The sequence below is a fragment of the Armigeres subalbatus genome, chromosome 2 (genome assembly GCF_024139115.2).
Source record: "Armigeres subalbatus isolate Guangzhou_Male chromosome 2, GZ_Asu_2, whole genome shotgun sequence".
NCBI classification, from domain to species: Eukaryota; Metazoa; Arthropoda; class Insecta; order Diptera; family Culicidae; genus Armigeres; species Armigeres subalbatus.
The window spans coordinates 291,810,155-291,835,477 of NC_085140.1; the positions used below are offsets into that span (position 1 = coordinate 291,810,155).

The 25,323-nt window shown below is 41.6% G+C and overlaps 1 protein-coding gene across 1 annotated transcript in view; it reads right to left on the reverse strand.

The window, feature by feature from the left end:
* LOC134212404 (protein yellow-like) overlaps positions 1–12,696 on the reverse strand; it is an 87,956-nt gene extending 75,260 nt beyond the window's left edge. The window contains exon 1 of the mRNA XM_062690232.1: positions 12,198–12,696. The gene's annotated coding sequence lies outside the window, so the exon portion shown is untranslated. The remainder of the gene's footprint in view (positions 1–12,197) is intronic.
* Positions 12,697–25,323: the final 12,627 nt, after the last annotated feature.

Genomic DNA, 25,323 nt, shown 5'->3' on the forward strand with positions numbered 1-25,323 from the left:
AGAGTAACAAGAAAATCACATAAGAGAGGTCAAAAATGGACTTTAGGGAGATAGATTCAGCTATTTCCATCAATTCACATTCAATTTCGTTCATTTGAATGCATTGCAACAGCTTCAGAAAAAAAAAAACTCGATTTAAAAAAAAAAAATTCCAAGGGGGGAAAAATGGGGAAAAAAAATAATGTTTTTCTAACAACTCCGAAATGCAATGGCCGATTGGGCCAATTTTCAATAGCAAAATGCAAATTTAGGAAGGATTCCGCGTCGAATGCAACCTGTTGCAAGCTTTTAACGCTGTAAATGTCAGACATAGGGCAATGCACTGTTAGACAAAGTTGTAACATAATGCTAGGACTCCACCACACAACACATTTTTGAGTTCAGCATCTAGAATGTCTTCTTGGCTGAATCCCAAATGATAATGAAATGATAACTTCAATCCCTGCTTCCCGGTTTGTATTGGCGAGATATAATTAGCAGCTGAACAGATTCTGTCGAAACTACAGCGTTGGTGGTATACGTTTTGAACAACACCAACAACTGCAGCATAGTGGACACTGCCCTCGTCCCGGCAACAGGCATTCCGCGGGTGAGCTGCAAGGATTCTACAATATGCATGGTCATATAGATTATTCGGAGATATCGTGTCATGTGGTTTTGCAAGCTTTGAGACAGTTCGTCGAACGACATTTCGTTGAACGACAGTTCATCAAATGCCATTTCATCGAATGACGTTTAGTTGAATTACATTTGGCCGAAAGGACATTGGTCAAATGGACATTAAGTCGAAAGGTCATTTAGTCGAATGGAAATTTAGTCGCATGTTGAAAGCGAATTTCAATACTACAGGTCGGTAATAGGAAATTTAATAAAATGGATAATTAATCAAAGGATTTTTGATTGAATTTTATAAAATAATCCAAAAGGTACAAGGATGAATTGGTTGGATGAATTCAGTGAACGTGAGGAATTTCAATCAGTAGAGGAGGAAACCAATACGGAAGTTAATGAGGATTTTTCTCCCGAGCAAAATTCTAGTCAAATCGGTCAACATTTGGGCAGTGCAACTCGTTGGCAGTTTATTTGGAAAAAAAATATATGCAGGAACATCGAAAAAAAAGTAATTTGCAGTTGAAATACACTATTTACGATGAGGAACTATGATATGATATTCATTCAATTCTTGTACAATTTGATACAGAATGTTATGGTGAAAACCGCGAGAAGATTAGAGTTCACCCGGCAACGTTATTACTGCATTTTACTCAAGTATTATTTATTATTTATTCAGACTAAGGCCGAAGTGGCCTGTGCGGTATATAAGAGTCTTCTCCATTCGGCTCGGTCCATGGCTACATGTCGCCAACCACGCAGTCTACGGAGGGTCCGCAAGTCATCTTCCACCTGATCGATCCGCCTTGCCCGCTGCGCACCTCGCCTTCTTGTGCCCGTCGGATCGTTGTCGAGAATCATTTTCACCGGGTTTCTGTCCGACATTCTGGCTACGTGCCCGGCCCACCGCAATCTTCCGATTTTCGTGGTGTGAACGATGGATGGTTCTCCCAACAGCTGATGCAACTCGTGGTTCATTCGCCTCCTCCACGTACCGTCCGCCATCTGCACCCCACCATAGATGGTACGCAGCACTTTCCTTTCGAAAACTCCAAGTGCGCGTTGGTCCTCCACGAGCATCGTCCAGGTCTCGTGTCCGTAGAGGACTACCGGTCTAATGAGCGTTTTGTAGATTGTCAGTTTGGTTTTACTGAAGTATAGTTTGAGCAAATTTCGTTCCTTGTACACTAGAAAAGTAATTAATTCACGCAAACAGCACTTTAGTAAAATATTAATAACTTTGCCGCTTGAACTCGAATCTTCCCGCAACTTTCAGCATAACATTATGTATTTAATTATACAATAACTGAATGATTATCATAGCTTTTTTAATTGTTTTTCCATATAAACTTCTAACTAAGTAGTTGATCGATTTGGCTAAAATTTTGCCCAGAGCATCAGGGCATCAAACAGAACGGAACAAGAGAGCACCCCATAAAAAAAAATAAAAAGTGTTTTTTGATCCAATTTAATAAGAACGTTCTTTTTGTGCCGACTATCGATCCAAACAGAAGCCTATGTTTCGTTTGGCAAAGAAAACATTTTTCAATCAAGTGAAAACCGGAAGAGATCCTGGGACTGAGTGAAGTCCGTTGGCCAAACTTTGGAGAACACAGAACGCCGTCGGGACAAGTTCTGCTATACTCTGGTTTACGAGGTGAACACGCTCCCCGGCATCGCGGAGTTGGCTTCCTACTAAGCGCTCAGGCACACTCTGCGCTTATGAAGTGGGAACCTATAAGTGAAAGGATAATCGTTGCCAGATTTAGAACACGGGTCCGAAACCTTACTATTCTTCTTCTTCTTATTGGCATTACATCCCCACACTGGGACAGAGCCGCCTCGCAGCTTAGTGTTCATTAAGCACTTCCACAGTTATTAACTGCGAGGTTTCTAAGCCAGGTTACCATTTTTGCATTCGTATATCATGAGGCTAGCACGATGATACTTTTATGCCCAAGGAAATCGAGACAATTTCCAATCCGAAAATTGCCTAGACCGGCACCGGGAATCGAACCCAGCCACCCTCAGCATGGTCTTGCTTTGTAGCCGCGCGTCTTACCGCACGGCTAAGGAGGGCCCATAGTAAACCTTACTATAATCCAATGTTATGCGCCAACCGATGCTGCCGATCTGTAAGACAAAAAGAACTTCTACAGTCAACTCAATGCCGTCGTAGATAGAATTCCGAAGGGTGATATCAAGATCTGTTTGGGCGACTTCAATGCGAAGATCGGATCCGACAACTCGAACCATGAGCACATTATGGGACGCCATGGTCTCGGAGAAATGAGCGAAAACGGAGAGCTGTTCGTAGAATTTTGAGGTGAAAACGACACAGTGATCGGGGGTCGCTTCGGGGGTCATCGACCGGTTCACAAGGTCACGTGGGTCTCCCGTGACAGCTTTACAGAAAATCAAATCGACCACATCTGCATCAGCCGAAAATGGAAACGGAGCCTTCTTGATGTACGGAATAAACGTAGTGCCGATATCGCGTCTGATCATCACCTCCTCATCGGCGAAATACGCCTGCGCATTGCGCGGATTCGTCGGCAGGAGGAAAGAGTTGGACGACGATTCAACACACGCCGACTGGAAGATGCCACGGTGAAACGGTCCTTCGTTGAAGAACTGGAGACGCGTGCTGCAGATATTCCGGAAGGTGGCAGCGTGGAAGACCAATGGACCGCCATCAAGAATGCCTTCATCACCACCAGCGAGAACAATCTGGGCGAACTACGCACCCAGAGAAAACAATGGATCACCGATGAGACCTGGAGAAAGATAGAGGAGCGAAGAGAAGCCAAAGCCGCGATAGAGCGATCGAAAACCAGAGGAGCCAAAGTCTTAGCCCGTCAACGATACGCGGCTCTTGAGAAGGAAGTAAAACGCTCATGTCGACGGGACAAGCGAGCGTGGGCAGACTCTCTGGCCGACGAAGGAGAGAGAGCAGCCGCAACCGGGGACATTCGCCTCCTCTACGATATCTCACGACGCTTAAGCGGGGCGAAGATGAATGCAACGATGCCTGTGAAAGACGCGAATGATCAGTTATTGACCGACCCAACTGACCAGCTGAAACGCTGGTTCGAGCACTTCGAACAACTTTTTCAAGTGCCAGCCAGACCATCACCACCTGCTCAAAGCTGACCCCATGACATCCGCTCAACTACTGCATCGTTTATTTCGTAATATCTGGGACACCGCAACTTTCCCGGTCGACTGGATGCAAGGTATCTTAGTGAAGGTGCCCAAAAAGGGTGACCTGACTGTATGCGATAACTGGCGAGGCATTATGTTGCTGTGTACCGTTCTCAAAGTTCTGTGCAAAATTATCCTAGCCCGGATTCAGGAGAAGATCGATGCGACTCTCCGGCGGCAGCAAGCCGGATTCCGTGCCGGAAGATCCTGTGTGGACCATATTGTCACGCTCCGCATCATTTTGGAGCAGGTCAACGAATTCCAAGAGTCCCTTTACTTGGTATTCATTGACTACGAAAAGGCTTTCGACCGTCTCAATCACGAGAATATGTGGGGCGCCCTGAGACGCAAGGGAGTTCCTGAGAAAATCATCGGCCTCATCGAAGCACAGTACGAGGCCTTTTCGTGTAGAGTGCTGCACAATGGGGTCCTGTCCGACCCTATCCGGGTCGTAGCTGGTGTGAGGCAAGGATGTATTCTATCACCGTTACTGTTCCTCATCGTAATCGATGAGATTCTGGTAGATGCGATTGACCGTGAACCAAACCGCGGGCTGTTATGGCAGCCTATAACCATGGAGCACCTAAACGACTTCGAATTGGCGGATGACGTTGCACTACTCGCGCAACGGCGCTCTGATATGCAGAGTAAGCTCAACGACCTTGCCGATCGCTCCTCCTCGGCAGGTTTAGTCATCAACGTCAACAAAACCAAATCGTTGGATGTAAACACGGTGACTCCCCAGCCAACCACAGATCGTATATGAAAAGACAAATTTCATCGCATATGATGCTATTTAGTATCAAAATCGTATATAAGCACTAATAAAGGTGGCCAAAATATTATAACTATCGTATCTAATACCTGAATTTGGAATATTTACGATTCATTTCGAGAAAGTCATAAATCAAAATAAACAATATCGGTTTGATCGGATTGAATCGGAAATATCGTTTATACGGACGTGCATTGTTATACAAATCGTATATTGATGAGCGTTTCACGTATATAGCTACTTACTCCTGTACGCCTGTACGCCCACTGAATATTATCGACAAATTAATTCATTTTTACTTACTTCATTGCTTTCGATATGCTTAAGCGCCGATCTATCCATAAAGTGCTATTGCGCTGCTGATTACCGTTCCGTTTCAATGCCAAAACTGCGTGTAAGAACTTGAAATACAACTAAATAAAACAATTTCGGAGGTAAACACGGTGAAATAAAACTTTGCTGTTGTTGACGTTTCAATATCGTAAATATGTGCGCAGAATCATTTGGAATGCTGCGTAATCGTTGTTATGCATGAACATTATCGAAATAGTTGCATACAGTTTTCATATGCGATTCAAGTCACGTTTATACATGTAACAACGACGTACTTAAATCGTATAAATGTTATATGTATCGTAATTTGTAATATCGAAGCTCTTGTTAGTACTAAACTTTCATCTACACTGTGATTGTCAAAATAGTTCTGCTTTTCAAGAGTTGCTTAGTAGCACCGATGATAGGGTATCGGCCTTTAGATCCAGAGGTCTAATGTTTGATACTGGGCTTGTTATATTTTTTTATGTTTACTCTTCACCAGATCGTATTAATGCTTACGAAAACTCAAGCAAGTCATTATTCAGTACGTATATGGCCTCCACTTTAGTAGGTATATGGCAGTTTGGTGCATTATATACATGATTCATTGTAGGCATATGGAAACCTATATCATTTGCAATACGTATCAAAATGTTGACTGGGTCCTTCCAGTTTCACAGTAGCCGGGCAACCAGTGGAGAATGTTGAAAGCTTCCAATATCTTGGTAGCCAAATGGCGTCAGACGGCGGTACCAAGATCGACATAGGCGCACGGATCAAGAAAGCAAGAGCTGCCTTTGCGAGTTTAAGAAATATCTGGAAAAACAGGCAGATAAGTGAACGCACCAAAATACGAATTTTCAACTCTAACGTGAAATCTGTGCTGTTATACGCTAGCGAAACATGGTGTGTATCAGTGGAGAACACTCAACGGCTGCAGGTGTTCATTAACAGATGCCTGAGGTATATAATTCGGGCCTGGTGGCCTCACAACTGGATCTCAAACAACGAGCTCCATCGTCGTTGTCACCAGAGGCCGATAACAACAGAAATTCGGGATCGGAAGTGGGGCTGGGTCGGCCACACTCTACGTAGGGGCGGAAACGAAATCTGTAAGCAAGCATTAGACTGGAACCCAGCGGGACATCGCAGCAGAGGCAGACCCAGAGGCTCATGGCGGCGAAGCCTCAATAAAGAAATAAAAGAAGTCGACCGAAATCTAACCTGGCAACAGGTTAAAGCGATAGCCGGGCATCGCTCAGGATGGAGATCTTTCAAGTCGGCCCTTTGCACCACCGGAGGTGTACAGGATCCATAAGTAAGTAAGAAAACCGGAAGTCAAAGAACGGAAGGTTTTTTTTTCAGTCATTTGCCTAAACGAAGTGAAACGATGAAGAAGCTCAGTGTATTACGTATTTACGAATTAAATTTACTCTATTTTGTTATTCAACATTGAATTTAATATTCGCAATTAAACTTTAATTTTCACTATTCAAAATGGTTACTAATTTCGGAAGAGGGTGAGCTCGATGGGGCCACTTTTGAGGACTGCTGGAATACAGTCAAAGCAGCCATTAAAGACGCAGCGGAGAACAACGTCGGGTATATGGGACGAAGTCGACGGAACGAATGGTTCGACGAAGAGTGCAGACAGATTCTGGAGGAGAAGGACACAGCGCGGGCGGTCGCGCTGCAGCAAGGTACCCGGCAGAACGTGGAACGTTATAGACGGAAGCGGAGACAGCAGACCCGCCTTTTTCAGGAGAAGAAACGCCGCCTGGAAGAAGCGGAGTGCGAGGAGATGGAACAGCTGTGCCGTTCTCAAGAAACACGCAAGTTCTATCAGAAGCTCAACGCATCCCGCAAAGGCTTCATGCCGCGAGCCGAAATGCGTCGGAATAAGGATGGGAGCACCTTGACGGACGAACGTGTGGTGATTGAAAGGTGCAAGCAGCACTACAAGGAACATTTGAATGGCGCTGAGAGTACAGGCAGTGAAAGTCAAGGCAGCGGAGGAGATGACTACGTCAGTCCAGCCCCCACCTTGAGGGAAGTTAAGGATGCCATCCAACAGCTAAAGACCAATAAAGCAGCTGGTAAGGATGGTATCGGAGCTGAGCTCATCAAGATGGAACTGAAAAAGAAAGCCACTTGCCTGCACAAACTGATAATCAGAATCTGGGAAACTGAACAGCTACCGGAGGAGTGGAAGGAAGGGGTTATATGCCCCATCTACAAGAAAGGCGACAAGCTGGAGTGTTAGAACTTTCGAGCGATCACCATCCTTAATGCCGCCTACAAAGTGATATCCCAGATCATCTTCCATCGTCTGTCACCATTAGTGAATGAGTTCGTGGGAAGTTATCAAGCCGGCTTCGTTGACGGCCGCTCGACAACGGACCAGATCTTTACTGTACGGCAGATCCTTCAAAAATGCCGTGAATACGAGGTCCCAACGCACCATCTGTTCGGTGATTTCAAGGCGGCATACGACAGTATAGACCGTGTAGAGCTATGGAAAATTATGGACGAGAACAGCTTCCCTGGAAAGCTTATCAGACTGATCAAAGCAACGATGAATGGTGTGCAAAACTGTGTGAAGATTTCGAGTGAACACTCTAGTTCGTTCGAATCGCGCCGGGGACTAAGACAAGGTGATGGACTTTCGTGCCTGTTGTTCAACATTGCGCTAGAAGATGTTATGCGGAGAGCCGGGTGTAACAGCCGGGGTACGATTTTCAACAGATCTAGTCAATTTATTTGTTTCGCGGATGACATGGACATTGTCGGCCGAACATTTGCAAAGGTGGTAGAACTGTACACCCGCCTGAAACGTGAAGCAACAAAAGTTAGACAAACTACATGCTTGTGGGCGGAACCGAGCGTGACAGGGCCCGCCTGGGAAGCAGTGTTACGATAGACGGGGATACCTTCGAGGTGGTCGAGGAATGCGTCTACCTCGGATCCTTGCTAACGGCTGACAGCAATGTTAGTCGTGAAATACGAAGGCGCATCATCTGTGGAGGTCGGGCCTACTACGGGCTCCAGAAGAAACTGCGGTCAAAAGAGATTCGCCACAGCACCAAATGTGTCATGTACAAGACGCTAATAAGACCGGTTGTCCTCTACGGACATGAAACATGGACAATGCTCGAGGAGGACTTGCAAACACTCGGAGTATTCAAGAGACGGATGCTTAGGACCATCTTTGGCGGTGTGCAAGAAGACGGTGTGTGGCGGCGAAGAATGAACCACTAGCTCGCCCAACTCTAAAGCGAGCCCAGTATCCAGAAGGTAGTTAAAGCCGGAAGGGTACGATGGGCAGGACATGTTGCAAGAATGCCGGACAGCAACCCTGCAAAGATGTTGTTCGCTTCCGATCCGGCAGGTACAAGACGGCGTGGAGCGCAGCGAGCGAGATGGGCAGACCAGGTGCAAAACATGGCGAGCGTGGGGCGTATTCGAGGATCGAGATATGCGGCCTCGAACCGTGTATTGTGGCGTCAAATTGTGGATTCAGTGTTATCTGTTTAAATAGATGTAGACTAAATAAATGAATGAATGAATTTCGGTTGTCGGCACCCCACTTTCCAAGGAATGATATCAAGACAAATCAAAGTTTATCGCTTGATTTCAGGCTATTAGCAACAATGTGAGCAAGAATAGCATTTTCGTAAACTTGATATTATGTATAAATTACTCAATTCTAATCAATTTTATAGACATTGATATTTACATAACAAATCTGATGTTTTCAGTCGTGACGCTTCCAGTTCATATTTCATGGTTTTTTAGACTACTGACAGCCAACCACTTTTGTCTAAACGCCATAAAATAAATTAAAAATTAAGTATTTATGATTAATAGAGTGAAGTAAAATGATTATTAAAAACTTTTCAATAGATAGAATAAATCAAATCTCTTCACCAGCTATCAGCTTATGCCTTTAGGTTTCCATCGGTATGCAAATATTACCATTTTATGCAATTGAACGAAAGATATTGACTGTGCGAAATGTTATCAAAATGAGAAATATCAGCTTTTTTCCATACGAGACGAGCCAACCTTGGGCTGAAAGTCTCTTTAATAAAGATATAAAAAAGAAATATAAGCTAACCTTGGATGCTCATCAGTTAGCGTGAGAGCAGTAAAAGGGTGTCCTCAAGGAGGAGGTACTATTACCTCCATTGTGGTCTTTAATCGTTAACGAACAGCTGGGCTCAAAGCTTTGAAATAATGGGCTTTTCGGATGATATAGTTATATTGGTTAGAGGAAAATATGACTGTGTTATTTCCAACCGAATGCAAATTGCCCTAAATTTCATCACATTATGGTGTGAAAAAGAAAGGAGGGTCCCGTAGCGTAGTTGGCTACACGCTCACCTTAAAATGGTCATGGATTCGATTACCAGCCCCACCACCAAACCCTCGTCAGTCGCCGGATGCGCAGTCTATACCGTGGCATATTGGGGAACGCCCTTACGATTACGGCTGCTTGATGACGACTGACAAATTGTTCTTCTCGGAGGCATTCCTCAAACGTAGTGGATGACATTCTAGTAAGACATGTCTAACAGTCAAACCGCATTGAATACTTTGAAATCAGCAACAAGCAATGTGTTCAGTCCAGGGGTCTGCGAAGCGGCCATGTTTTTGATGTCAGCATCAAAATCATCGATTAATTTAACACGAAGGCGTAATTGTAGTCATCAAAAACCTCCCATTGAAAATATGTTTCAAGTATCGTGATATTTTGGCGAAGTAGAGCGCTTGGTGCCGATCGATATATGAAAATTTATTAAAGGCATCAATATTTGTACTTGTTGAAACACACCTCGCATTCGTAGTTTCGGACAAGTTCTCCAAAAATGGTGTAAAACAATTACGTCTATTTGGAAAAAAATCAGTTCGGAATAGTGGTTTGTTTACAAAATAGAATTGTCAGTGGGAAACCCAATTTCAACCGAACAATGGGAAACTCAAAGATGTTGGCTATTGTCAAACGTAGTGGGTAGGATTGGAGGTGCCAGATACCTGGTTCAGTCACTTCAAACCTTGATTAGTCGTAGTAAAGTAAACCTGTATTGGGTTCCTGGTCATTGTGGCATTGAAGAAAATGAGCAAACTGATATGCTGGCAAAACTTGGTTCATCTCGACAATTCATAGGTCCCGAACCATTTTGTACACCTGCGTGCTGTGCTCTCTTAGAATGGAACTCAAATCTTGGTAACATTCTATAGAGGACATCTGACAAAACATCTTGATTGCGAGGCAGTCTTAAGGTCACTCCTAACGGAATCCAAGTTTCAAAGTGCTCGCGTTTTCGGGGGCACACCACTCAATACGGAAGCAAAGCACAACTGTCATTTTTATTTTTTCACGCATGCTGCGACGCAGCAAAACTAAATCAACAAAAATTTAAAAAAAAAGATCTTCACACATATACAACAGGTCTTATAATAGGCCAGTGGCCGAACCGAAGCTGTTATAGGAAATATTACTTGAAGCTGTTATAGGAAAACTTCAAGATGATGTATGCCGTTTCTGCGGCATACATGTAAGGACATCTGTTATGCCACTATCTGACAATTTATAGATAGAGATTACAGTTCTTCAGCACGGTAGTACGAAAAAATAACCAACAAGGGAAAAAACGTAACTTTTTGGAAGATCGCAATATATTTTATTTGATTTTTAAATATTATTGGCATAAGTTTTTTTCTTTCAAATGGTATACATTCCATGCTTTGTGCGACAGCATAAGTGAGAGCCATTCTCGATGCCCACTAACCCCCCCTCTTAAAGTATTACTTGATTGTGGGCTATGGGGATCAGGATTACAGTACAAAGTTTTTGCTTTAGTGCGGTGGTAAAACAGGTAGGACTTCCCAACCCCACACTACATGAGTTATCTTCTCGAGTGTCTGGTTGCAGATATCCCTCCACCCTTGCCAAAATAAATGACCCCAATCGTTTTGTGCAATATCATGCCACAACCAAACATGGCTTATTTACTCATAATTAATTGCATATTATTCGGCAACTCGGCCGTACGAAAACCATTTTTTTTGTTAAATATCTTGGCTGTGCATATGTATATGTTTCGAAATGGGCAAATTGATGAATTTCACGTGTCTTAGGAGATACTCTCTAGATAGGCGTGATAACCCCACAACAAGACCACTTAAAGGTCACGTTTGCGGAAAAGCCATCAGAATCCGAGTACCAACCTCCACTGCGGTTAGCTCTCTTTTTTGCAAATTGAATATCTTTCGGATACTTGATTTGCCCAATCTCCACATGTGCTTTACTGTTGTATATCCACAGCCAAGCGAGTGCACATTGTTTATTAAACGAGAGGATTCGAGAGCGAGCTTACGTAAAGGCAATCAAACTCATCAAATGCTTTAGCCAAGCAAGCCTTTGGCACAGCAGAGTGCGATTGAATTCGCATTCTATACCGTCCCGCCCAGTCCGTTACTGGGGGGCATAGAGTGCGCATAAAGAGCTAACCGGAGGTTGGTACTAGGATTCTGATGGCTTTTCCGCAAACGTGACCTTTAAGTGGTCTTGTTGTGTAGGGGTTATCACGCCTATCTAGAGAGTAGGAGGTTGAGGGTCGAGTCCGTCCAAGACACGTGGATTCTTTTTCGCAAATTTCATATCAATTTGTCCATTTCGAAACATATGCTGTGCATATGCACAGCCAAGATATTTAACAAAAAAATTATTTACTCATGTTGATTGTTGATGGCTTATGTTGACGACTTCAATAAGGTCTATTTGTAACAACGACCGAAATTCCTTTTGTAAGTAGCGCAAAAAAAAACACTTTCAGAGAATTCAAAAATTAACGAAACAATCAACTAATTCTTGCATTTCACACAAAGAAATCGAAGTTACCGTTACTATGTCGTTAGTGTGAAAACGCCTTCAAGCGCTTTTTCGATTGTCGCATAACATCTTTCTCTATTTGCGTTCCGCTCATTCAAATGCAAAAATGTGTTCCATCATATCACTACTGGCAGAAGCTGAGAAACATAAACCGAAAAAAAAGTTCCAAACTGGTTATTACCAGACCTTCTTCTGTTTTGCGGATATTATCCACGTTCCCAGCATAACGTTACATTTATGACACAGTCCGCAGGTATTCAGTAAGTATAGTAGGACCAGTAGAAATAGCATAATCCGAAAACGTGCCATACAGCAATATAAATACAAATACAACATGAAATTTCTCCTCATTTCACTCCATTATTCTCCCATCGATTGTCACTTATTAGCACCTACCTGGTCCGGTGAACCGGCGACTACGAAACAGATGCAAGCGCTGTTCCAAATAACTGCTAATTGAAAATGCAATAAACCATTCCAGAAACGAACACTCGTTGCAGCTAATGTTGAACAAAATGCAAACACACAATGACTGCTTCGGGCTTGCTCACTGCACCGAATCAGTTGATCACAGTCCACACGTAAGACAACTATTTACACGTTGCCTGACATACACAATCAATTATCACTCACAGTTTGAGCTCACTGTTGTCAACCAATTTATCGGAGATTTCGAATCATTACACCTAGCATAAATGTCACATAATGACTGCCGAATGAAATATTCACAGACACTATTCCCGCGGGTTTGTTTTGGTTCCGATTTTCCGGAAGTTCGACGAGGGCACCTCACTCGGTGGAAGCGCCAAACGATCTGCTTACCGTGACCATTGGACGACAAATGAAATCACTGGAATGGAAAGTATTTTGTTTTCTTCTTTCTGTGCCCGCTTCGTTCGCCGTGCGCCCCATCGATTCCCACCCACTCCATCATCTTCTCTCGAAGCTGCGCGCCGTCCATTCACCATAGGCATACATACTTCATTAGCCTATCTTCGCTCCATATTCCATGTGTCCGTGTCTGTTGGCTCTGCTCGCTCGTTGTCGTGCATCAATCGTCTGCTTGGATGGCACTGCTGGCTGCCGGTTTGGTTAGGAGTTGGTGTGATGTGCTGCGTGATCTTTCTCCCTGGTGCGTTTTTGAAGTCCAGCAGACACGCAACGCAACAGACACGCGCGCACTGTGCCGGATGGTGACGGTCTGGAGGCGTGTTTAAAAAAAATGTTTAAAACTTTAAAAGAACATTGAGGTTTTCATTAATTTAGTCACCGTTAAACCTAAGTTATTGCATGAGCATGAGCATGATTGACCGCCCACGGTTGCTACTCCGTTATTGCCAGGTCAGCTGTAATTACACAGAGAACCAACAGATGAAGTTTGGGACTAACATCATCTTCAATGTGTAAGAACTGGTGACCCAAAATAAGCAATACCAGCGCCGGCCGTGTCCGAATGCAGGTCAATTGAGGAATAGGTAGGAAATTGTTGACGTGATACTCGCTTTGATAGAAGCCGACGAGTCATCTGCACTTCCACGAGAAATCACTGGGATGTTGGATATATGGGGTAGGTATTGTGACAGGGTTCGTTTTGGTAAACGGTATGCCGTGTATAGCGTGTAGTTTGATCAATTCAAAACATAATCGAACGAACATTAATTATTTTAATTACCGACCGCACTAAGCAGAACAAAATTGTCGATGACCAGCCGATCTCTCTGCTACCCGCACAAAGTAGAACAACATTTTCGATGACCGGCCGATCGTTCTGCTTACTGACGCGAACTGAATCTTCACTTTCTAATTAATGCACTCACCCGCACAAAGCAGAACAACATTTCGATGATCGGTCGATCGTTCTGCTAACCGCACAAAGCAGAACGAATTTTGTGATGACCGGCCGATCGTTCTGCCCGCTGAATAAATCACGACTGTATGTGACCTATGAATGCTGAACATTTGTCATTCAAGCAACAAACAAACATGATCCATTTTTCACTCAATTCCGACAGAAAATTTGATACTCCTAAATACTTAAACGTCTCTGAGGCATATTTTCAAGTACAGCATTGTTATTAATAAAATCTATTCACATATCGCCGCACAAGCAGATCAAAAGCTTCTGATTCTCGCAAACAATCTGCATATATGATCTATTTTTTTACCAACCTAATAGGTACTAACATTTGAACAACCACTCTTCAAAGAATTAGCTATGCCTAAAATGCATTTTTTACTAAAAAAATTTCCATTTTGCGAGGAAGATAGTTGACAAAAGAGATAGTCAAAATCGAAGCAAAGGCCAGAATAAATATATATTGTGATCTTGGGCTGAATCTGTTATAACTGTTACTGTGAGCACTCGAAACTAGAAGGAGATACCCCTGTGCCGATAATTAAAGCCATCTAATATCTGTTTCGAATATAGGGGGAAAATGAGCTTAGAGCAAAGAATGGAGTGCTTCTGCTAGTGGAAATAGTGTTCAACGCGATTCATAACTCTATCAATCAATAATGACAAGAACGAAGACGCTATTTATGATGGTATAGTAGTGAATGTAAATTTGGAAACTATTAGCTCTCGAAGGTTGGACACGTAATTGTTAATATCGTTTTAAATTTACATTGGAAAGGTCTTGAGAGAAGTCGACCGAATAATGTGCCCGTACTAATTTTTGTTGAAGTTATGATTCTCGCGAGAGTTAGAGAGAGATACACAAACGACATCAAATATGGGTAATTTCAGGTGAACAAATAGTAATTTGTTGAAAGAACTCAATATTAAACACATTTTGAACAACTTATTTTATTTTTGTGCTGATTAGGGTAAAATGACCCATAGTATTTGGACCCTACACTACTAAAGATACACACATATTTAATGGCGAAGGTCCATAGATTTTACTTACACGCACAAAATTATTCTCCGCGCAAACTACTTATAAAATCTATATCTAAATAAATTTTAGGTGTGGACTCGAATGAGCAATTACTTTTATTTATGTGTGGGTCCATGCCGATTATTTTAGGGTGGAGCTATTGCAAAAATTTATAAAGGCGACAGATATACTATATATATAGAATTTTTTCGCAGTGAACACTCATACTTGCATTATTACAGCATCTTCTTCTTCTAATTGGCATTTCATCCCCTCACTGGGACAGAGCCGCCTCGCAGCTTAGAGTTCATTAAGCACTTCCACAGTTATTAACTGCGAGGTTTCTAAGCCAAGTTACCATTTTTGCATACGTATATCATGAGGCCAACACGATGATACTTTTATGCCCAGGGAAGTCGAGATAATTTCCAATCCGAAAATTGCCTAGACCGGCACCGGGAATCGAACCCAGTCACCCTCAGCATGGTCTTGCTTTGTAGCCGCGCGTCTTACCGCACGGCCAAGGAGGGCCCCCTAATTACAGCATAATATAAACATTTTTGTAAGTCCCAGAGGTGAGCCAGCCTAGGGCTGCAAAGAAATAAAGAATATAAAGAATATAAAGAAATAAAAAAAAAAAAAAAACATTTTTGTATGAAATTTCAAAGGGAGAACCTGCAAAAGGGGAAGTGCAAAATTCCACTACTAAGGGGTCCCCTACTGGTTATTTTACCTTTCCGTGTTAGACGAGAGTGAAGGTTTTTGTTTTAATTAACGCGCTGTTGTTGTAGAGAAACGGGAAGCACTTATGTCAATGACATTGACAGACATCATAAATATACATTAGACTGGCCCAGATTACTATGGGGAGAAAAAAATGTTGTCGAATGGCACCCCAGAATTTGATCAATTTCAGTCGTTGGCATTTGATTTAGTTTGTGATTTGCAAAATGTATGTGTCACTCATTCGAATTTTTGATTGCTATTGACCTACGCTGACTGGCATGATTAAATGAACTTTATATAATTTCTGGTTTATTTTATTTTTGATCGAATCGCATCAGCCGAAACTCTATATAAAAGTTCATTTAATCATCATGCAATGTTCTGTGAAATTGTTCTGTAGCATACCAACTGCCGGTTTTGCAATTCTGAGGTCAATCGAGCAATCAGAACCAATTTCAGATCGAATGAGTGACGGAGGTATTTTCCTATACATTTTGGCTGAAATTCTATACAAACTTCAAATCAAATGCGCCAGCTTATGCAACAAGCGATTGAGCTGAAATTTTCAGAGATTGATTTTCTCACCCAAAGACGCAATCCTGGGGGGTGCCCCGTGGAATTAGACAACTTTTTGTTTCTTGGGCCAGTCTAATATACATCTTTGCACCTAGCCCGTATTTAGTAAAATAAGTTTTGTACAAGCAAACATGGAACGGACTCACCATATTTGAAACTATCCAATCCTCCAGATTCCATCGTTTGTATCTGACTTTTGAGCCAACAGCGATTCTCCAAAATCATCTTGAAAACTGACGAAACTCAAATATATTACGTGGATAACTGTCCGGAAATCTTGAATCGTTTCTTGAATTTAGTTTTCTGTAGAAATATACATAAAGTGCGACATATAAGTAAGTATAGAATTGAAACTCTATTTTGATAAACCTAAGTTTCATTCAATTTACTTTTTGTTCAAATATTTTAATGACCACACGAAAGCTTTGCGTGCTTCACTATATGTTTATACAGCGATCTATTAGACGGAACTAAAGAAGAATCTGTATCCTTGTCCAAGAATGAACATTACTTAAGCTTTAATAGTTTGATATAACCCATTATCTCTTTTCATAACGGTTATTGATCACATATTATATATTTTAAGATTCACGGACGCATGTTTGATTATTGTTCATAATTATAGTTAAATTAAAATGTAAAGTTCATCAGAGTAAAAATTGATGAAAAATAAAAAAATAATTTCAAATTCAAATAAAAATGTTATTTTATGTAGTAGTAGTTATGTAGTATGAGCTTTAATTAATTTAAATTTAAAATTAAAGCACGATTATTACAATTTTGCTCCACAGTAAATTTACAAAACATTTCTAGCTATGATAATCAAGATTATGGTTTTCTCAAATTGCATTTGGCCGGAAATTGAAATCATAAACAGCTCTGCAAAACTTATTTGATTCTAATCGCTGAATCAAGAATTAGGCACTTTATCATAGCTTATCGGTAACAGTTGCATCACAGATTCCTTTACTGCCGTTTACTGCGTCCATATACAGATGTGCTCGACTTGCGGTTAGCGGCAGTTTGTAGATAGATTGTTTGGTCCACTCTTCATCAATGTTGGCCATAAAACAACGACTGTGAATGGACCATGCCTTTCCACATTTCTCTATGGTAAATTCAAAAATAATAATAATTCAAAGAGGACAAATTAAAGATAATAACTGAATGAGGGAAATAATTTAAAGAAATCAAACGATTTTGAGCACTAGAACAAAAAAAAAGAAATGGCAGAAAAAATAGCAAAAATTGAAAAAATAGCAAATTGAAATAAAACAAAAAAACTTCTCTGTTAGCTTCCACAAAAATCAGGACAGAAACTCTTGATCTCTTCGTCAGCATTGGATTGTTGTTCTTCAAGTTGTAACTTCCGTATCCTTTTTTACTTGGATAACCAAAAATCTAGAGGTGAAAAAATGACATAAGGAAAACCAAACCAAGTCACTGTTAAACCTAAGTTATTTATTTAAAAGTAAAACTCCTTTCAAATATTATAGGGGGAAAAGACTGTCGTCGAGAGAAAGGGTAGCTTTAGCTTTGACACACATATACATGGTTTCTACGTGTTTTTTTCTAGAATCAATTAAATTTTACAATGAATCAATCGAATTACTGACAGGGCTTAGATAAGGTTGGTATCGTTTTCAAAAAAAAAATCTTTTTCTATCTCAATCACATGTTAAATTCCGTTCACTGAATCGGAAAAGCAAAGAATCGAAACAAAATTCTTACAACAGTCAGAGTCTATTATATAGAGTTGCGCAAAGAGGATCTTCTTACAATGATTCTCTTATAATTCTGTTGGCAACTTTCATTTTTGTTCAACCCTTCAAGTGACTTGATGGGAGTGTTCACTTCTAAAGCTTTTTAATTCGATAACCTACACACTTAAATCATTTCACAGATTTCGGTGAATTTTGCTTCAATTCACCGAAATCTCAACAGCAGATTTGTTCGGTAATTATTTCACCGATTTTCTGCGGTATTTTCCTTTGTCCAACTGTCAAAATCACCAGAAAATCTGTAAATTTTTTACCGAACAATTCTGCTGTTGAGATTTCGGTGAAATTTCACAGAAATCTGCGATTTATTTTAAGTGTGTAGTCACCCACAGAGTGCAAACACGTGAGTTTCTTGTTGCTACTTTATTGGGGAATGTATTGAAGTTTTTTGAAGCTATTTCTAGATCAAATCTAATACATTTCAATTCTAATTGCGCTACTCTATATGTATATATTGTGTATCCGGAATAAATTTATACCGCTTTTTATACCGAAGTTGGATTTTTCTCCAGATACAGGCAACTTTCCCAACTTCGGAAGTAGTGCGCTGGATTCCCCTAAAGATGCGCTAAACAACGCATCCATTAGTTTGACAGATAAAACTTCGGAAGAAAGTTCGGTTCGGAAGTCCGGACTTCCGAATTCTAAGTTGGTGCTACGCCGACAATAATAGACAGTATCCACATGAAAAGAACAAAAAACAGAATTGGCATTTGTAAGGTTCCCACGCAAAGTAATGGGAGCTGTCACTTTACTTTCGGAAAAATAATCTGCTCGATTATAGACCAGTGCATGATGACGTAGGTTGACAGTTCACAGAGCTTTTTCTCCGGGACTTAGCCTCCGGCGCAGCTTCCGCTAAAATTGTTTCGTTATTTTATTCGCATGTAGATGTCCTTTGCGATTGATTTCATGCTGAATGCAAAGAATAACACTAAAATATTCGGATCACAGCAATTTTGAACTAAAAATATGAATTTTAATTTTCTCTTCATCAATTTTTCTTCTAACACCTTGTAAACAAGCTCTGTGAACTGTCAAAATAAGTGAGGTTAAGTTAGAGTTTGCATTGGTCTATTCCGTAAGTAAAAGTGACAATTTGCTCCATGCAGATCAGTTGTCAAAATTCCTCTTGGTAATATTGAACAAAATTCCGTAACCTCTCTACTTTTTAAGTCGATACCGGCCTATAGGTGTGATAACCCCTACACAACAACATCACTCAAAGAAAGGTTGCGTTTGCGGAAAAGCCATAAGACTCCGAGTACCAACCTCCACCACCGTTTAGCTCTTTTTTTGCAAATTGATCTTTCGGATGCTTGATTTATCCAATCTTCACATGGACTCTACTGTAGTATATCCACAGTCAGTTCTTTTTCGCAAATTTCATATCAATTTGTCCATATGGTAAATTGAAATCACGTCAATTTAAATGAGGATCAGTTAGCGGAGATAGAATACATCTCTGCCTTATTCCTGCAACTACTCGGATGGGGCTCAAACAAAGCTCCGATATGCGGACTGTGTACGTAAATGCTTCCTACTACGCTTCGATGAGGACGACGATTTTGTCTGAAACTTGCTTCTTAGGACGCCTCACAGATTTTCTTGGTTGAGACGATCAAAAGTTTCTTCGTAGTTGGTAAATTCCAAATAGAGGGACCCTTGTCCACAAATGATCTTTAGTGGCAAAAACCCGCCTGCTGCCGTCAGAGAGTCGTGCCTTATATTTTCCTGTAACCGATTTAGGATAACTTTGCGCAGAACTTTGAGAACGATGCACAGTAACCTGAATGCCTAGCCAGTTGTCGCACACAGTTAGTTCCCCTTTTTTCAGGACCTCCACTAAAACGTCCTGCTTCCAGTAGGACGGAAAAGTCGCGGTGGCCCAGATATTGTCGAATACCTGATGCAGCATTAGCGCAGATTGCGAGAGATCAGCTTCGAGCTGGCCGGGAGCCGAGTTAGATTACACGCTTTGAAATACTGTTTCAATCTACTGCAGTGATAGGGTTTTACAGTTGATGCTGGTAATGTGTTGAATCCTTACCCGAGCAACACAGGTCAAACAAAAATGGTTGCAGCAACTTGATTGTGACTGAATCTGGTCACATAAGAGTTGCAGTAACCTATGTTGAACATGTGTGCTGCCCTTGTCATAAGACGAGTTAATACAATCCCATTGAATTCCACCACTTAATTGTATCTTGACAGATACGTATTTCGACCTCAACAGTAAGGCCGTCTTCAGTGTCTCGTACTTGATTCGACTCGTACGATACACTGAAGACGGCCTTACTGTTGAGGTCGAAATACGTATCTGTCAAGATACAATTAAGTGGTGGAATTCAATGGGGTTGTATTAACTCGTCTTATGACCAGGGTAGAAATATTTCACAGTCAATGCAGTGAAAAACATGGATCTCAGTATAATCTGCAGTCGCCTTCTTCGCCGCCGTGGTGAGTGCGACTGGATGCAGCCGAAAAATCATTTCCAACACCGACCTTTCAATTTCGTATTCAGCCACTCACTAGTCACTCTGACATGCTGCTCAGTTCGCTCCTTACCGTATGACTGTGAGTGGCCCATTTAAACGCGTGGTGAATTTTTTCAATTTGCTGGGTGAATGTGTACATTTTGCTGTGGTAGATTTCATCTTCGCGGCGCAGTGGGTGATGTGAGTTCTGTTGTTTACTTTTCTGCCTCTCCGGGAATTTGAGGTTGATTTCAAAGCAGGAAGAAAATAAAAACATGATATAAAAAAACATCACTTTCATCCAGTGCTGCCGAAAATTTACAACCCTGCTTATGACAAGTGAAGACATTCCACTAAAGAGCTCAAAATATTTTTTTTATCATGTGTGCTGGGTAACTGCTTATGTCAAGATGTTGACGGCTGATCGAGCGTGAAAACTCGTGTTTTTCACATCCTCAGTTTCATCCTTGCTTCACTCAGGCGTCGTGAGATATTCTATTATTTATTTATATTATAACAAAGTTGTACCAGAAGGCATCCAATTATTGCACTACGGCATCAAATATCGAAGTTTCATGCATCTACAAGACATTTGGGACCAAAAACTAAATTTCGATTTTTTTCGAAATTTGATGTATCCCTATACAGGGAGATTTGCATCCCCCAGAACACTAAAATCATCAAAATTTCAAATTTTTCAAAAATTCCCCTATCACTTTGGACATCCAATTATTGCACTACGGCATCAAATATTGAAGTTTCATGCATCTACAGGACATTTGGGACCAAAAACTAAAATTCGACTCCAAAAGCCAAATTTTGATAGAAGGCTCGGAGACCCATAGTGTTATATACCAATCGACTCAGCTCGAAAAACTGAGTAAATGTCCGTCTGTGTGTGTGTGTGTGTGTGTGTGTGTGTGTGTGTGTGTGTGTGTGTGTGTGTGTGTGTGTGTGTGTGGATGTGTGTAGCCCCGGGATTTTTTTAATGTTAAACACGTTTCATATAAAAGGACTTGACCGATTTGAGTGCAACTAGTTTCATTCGACGGAGAAACTTTCCTAGTTGGACACTATTGTTTTTGTTTGTTAATTTCGGTTTGAATAATATTTCTATTTTTCTTTTAACAAATACGCTGTTTACATGCACACTTTAGGTCATTAATCAATTTAGCCTTGACGCAATCCATTACTCTCATAGTTGAGTAATTCTTAAGTAGCGTGATATAATCGCATGAAAGCTTTTAACTGCAAAAATGTAGGCAATTTACGTTGCATTTACCATACTAATTCGAATTCAACACATTGAATCGAGAAAGGCATAATCACCACTGGTGGATAAATTTGGGTTTTGCCTTTCTCGTACAACTAAGTTGTACCGAAAGGCTATCATTTCACTCCAAATTCGAACTTTTGATAGAAGTCCCGGAGACCCATGGTGTTATATACCATTCGACTCAGCTCGATGAGCTGAACAAATGTCTGTCTGTCCGTGTGTGCGTGTGTGTGTGTGTGTGTGTGTGTGTGTGTGTATGTGTGTGCGTGTGTGTGTGCACAAAATGCCATAAAAAACATTAGCCAAATTTTCACATAGAAACTCTTAACTGATTTTCTTGCAACAAGTTGCATCCGACAGAGACTAAAACGCTGTTGATCACTATTGAATTTCATAATAATTGCAAATTGCAAAAAATAGATAATATTAAAATAGTGATGAGACATAGTCACATAGAACAATAATGTGTTATGAAAAATGCCTTGCATCCTGGCTTGCTCCCATTAGGAGCATCGTACTACAGTCGCGATTCGCTGGTTGGGCCACGACCTCGGCCCAACTAACGAATTCGGTTTTTTAGTTGGGCCAACTGACAGCCATTTGAACACGTGTATTTCGACTTGAACATCACAAATGATGTCCAGTGACGCCCAATCCCGTTTTTCGTGTTTACATTGAATTTTGACGTACGGTTGCTTTTTAGTTGGGCCATGGCCCAACCAGCGGAGGCCCAACTAAAAAGTGGCCCAAGTAATAAAATCCCAACCAGCGGATCCCGACTGTATAAAGATGCTCGTGTTGCACGCATTTAGGCGTAAGTATGTTCTTCGTTCAGTTTCATAGTACTATGATATTGTCCGAAAGTCAAAATTCGAACATAGGAAATTCGAGAAACTTTTGGCAGCGCCATCTGTCGTCTACTAGTGTAAATTTTCTATCATAACATTAGACGGTGTAACTGTTTTGCCTTTCTTGTACATCATCGAGGTGTAAGCGTAACGGCTACATTTATTACCTTATTGCGCGAGAAAGGCGCCATCACCGCTAGGTGGATGATCCTGGTTTTATTTGATGAATACGCAGCTCAACAGCGTTCTCGCTGGTTCAGATAAAGGCTACTTTTCTACGCTGCCACCATTCAGAACATTCCAAGTTCTTCAACGAACGATACGTTAATCAGCCCGCAACTGAAAGTTCGAGTTTTATTCTGCTTTTTGCAGTAGAAAAGAAATTTAAAACAGTGCGCGATTGATCATTTTTTTGCTCGGTACGCAGATAGTTAGAGAGTTATATTCAGATTCTGCTTTGTGCGGCAGAAAAACAAATTCATCGGTACGGTATCGGTATTTTGTATCGTTCTGCTTTGTGCGGTCGGAAATTAGCTCGGTCAAATTATTGTGCATAAAAAAACTGGCACCATCGCATCAATTATCAGAGTAAATCCAAATCCAACGTTGCTTACTAATTAACCAACATTCCTTCCTGGGGTTTTTGTGGAGACGTAGAGGTAAACACGGCCTTCAAATAGCAAAACCATCTAGCAATATTCCTTCCATCTTCCTAACTGACTACAAGATCGTGGCCGGCGCCGTTATCAATCATTCTTTGTACAATTTCATTTATTCTGATCAATCACGGAGTAGCAACCATAGGTATGTGTAGTCAGTCAAAGCTAAGCTAAGGGGGACTTTTAGTTCCCGTTCTTTGCATTGAAGTCGCCAATGTCGACCCATTAGCATTGGCATTAAGCAATTTGCACAAATTCGTAGGTGGTACAAGCCTGGACTATTGTTTGAAAGTAGCATCACTTACAACTGTTACCATAGATATTGGTTTTGGACTAATCACTATCTCTTAGGGGCCCTCCTTAGCCGTGCGGTAAGACGCGCGGCTACAAAGCAAGACCATGCTGAGGGTGGCTGGGTTCGATTCCCGTTGCCGGTCTAGGCAATTTTCGGATTGGAAATCGTCTCGACTTCCCTGGGCATAAAAGTATCATCGTGTTAGCCTCATGATATACGAATGCAAAAATGGTAACTTGGCTTAGAAACCTCGCAGTTAATTACTGTGGAAGTGCTTAATGAACACTAAGCTGCGAGGCGGCTCTGTCCCAGTGTGGGGATGTAATGCCAATAAGAAAAAGAAGACTATCTCTTAGATGGAAGCAATGCGCACTCTCCAATAGTCTAGATCTGTCCATGCCACGTCTTTGGGAATGCTGAGGACATTTGTTGGCGCAAGTACGACTCAAACTCGCTCATTTCGTCTACGAATCGACTGGAGAGCAGAAGTGCGCGAATTAAATACTTACGTTCAGTTCTTGAAAGTTTAATTTTTTGCTTGAGTAATTTTAATTTGAAGGCAAAACTAGTGAGTGAGTTTAAAAAAATAAGTGGTGTTAAAATGTTCTGTGTTTTTCTTCATAGTTTTGTGGACCGAGGTCCAATCGATTGCATTTTCTGCTCAGATAATTTTAATAAAGTGAATAAATACAAAAAAAGGTTAAAGAGGTAAAATCTAATTTTATTGAGCAATTCCTTAAATTAAATGTGATTTCGTGTTGGACACGCAGCGCCCTGCGTTTTTTTCGTACGGCTGGATTTTCTGTCGCTAATCGGCGGTATTCATCGTCTCATCGAGATTCCGTTCGTGGTATTCTACCACGACTTCGTCCATCGACCGTCCGCGGACCGTCCGACCCGTGTGCCAGCGAAGGCATGCCTCAAGTAGGTAGCCAAACGGAAGCAAGTGAGGTCGCTAAGTCAAACGTAGCGAAAATTCCACGTCGGTCGTTAACCGACGGAAAGGTCCATTCCGTTACATTTCCGGACCAGTAATATCGAGAGTGTAGGTTCGTTAGTGTTTAGCGTGTCGTCAATTGCACGCCACGAACCTCGATCCTAACCAAAGGATAGAGGACACACCAATCCCCTTTCGGTGAACCGGATAGGTACGCGAAGCCGGGTCGCTTGGGTACGTGTGCCTATATTTGACGGAGCCTATCGTCCCGGGGAAATTCAGGCAAAGTGCCACAACACTCTCCAATCTATATCGGAAGCTTCCGTTCCAGCCGCCACTCACTCCGCACCTTTAGATCGTCCATATCGCACACGGGTAATCTCTATCGCTGCGCGCCAAATCGCAGTACGGGACCCGCCATCGTCGAGGAAACCGTCGCCATCGTAAGGACATCGAAGCCTCATCGCAACCGCCGACATCGAGTCATCGAAAATCCTGCGCAGGTACGTGAAGAGCTTTTTATTACATGGCCATGTTTGCTCTTTTCCTTTCCGTACGTTAAATACGCGTCCAATGCGAATGAATGATCTAAAATATAGTGTTTTGATTGAATTCTTTAAATTGGTTGAATTACGTTACGTTTAACGCCAGTTGGCAAATAAAGCATACTCGCTAATCAAATTAAGTTTAATTTCGTTTCCCTGCTCGTACGAGTGAACATTCCTTCTACGTTCCCTAAGTTTCGTTCGAAGAGAGAGCCAGAAGCAGTGCGTGTGTTACGACATTTTTTACATGTAAAAAGTCGGGCAAACCAAACACGACCGGTGGTGTTTCTTAGAGAGTGGCGCTTAAGCCACCGTTTTAGCTAAACTCAAGAACATTCCCTGAACGGTTACAATAGGTGCCACGGGAGGTTTGGGAATTGTGTGGAAGGTTATAATAGTAGGAATAGTTTTGGTAGAATACGAAACACAGAAAGAACATAGATAGAAATACGTAGGAAAGGAACGAGCCTGGAATTGAACCCACGACCTTCTGCTTATCAGGCTTTGCAATAACTTAGAATGC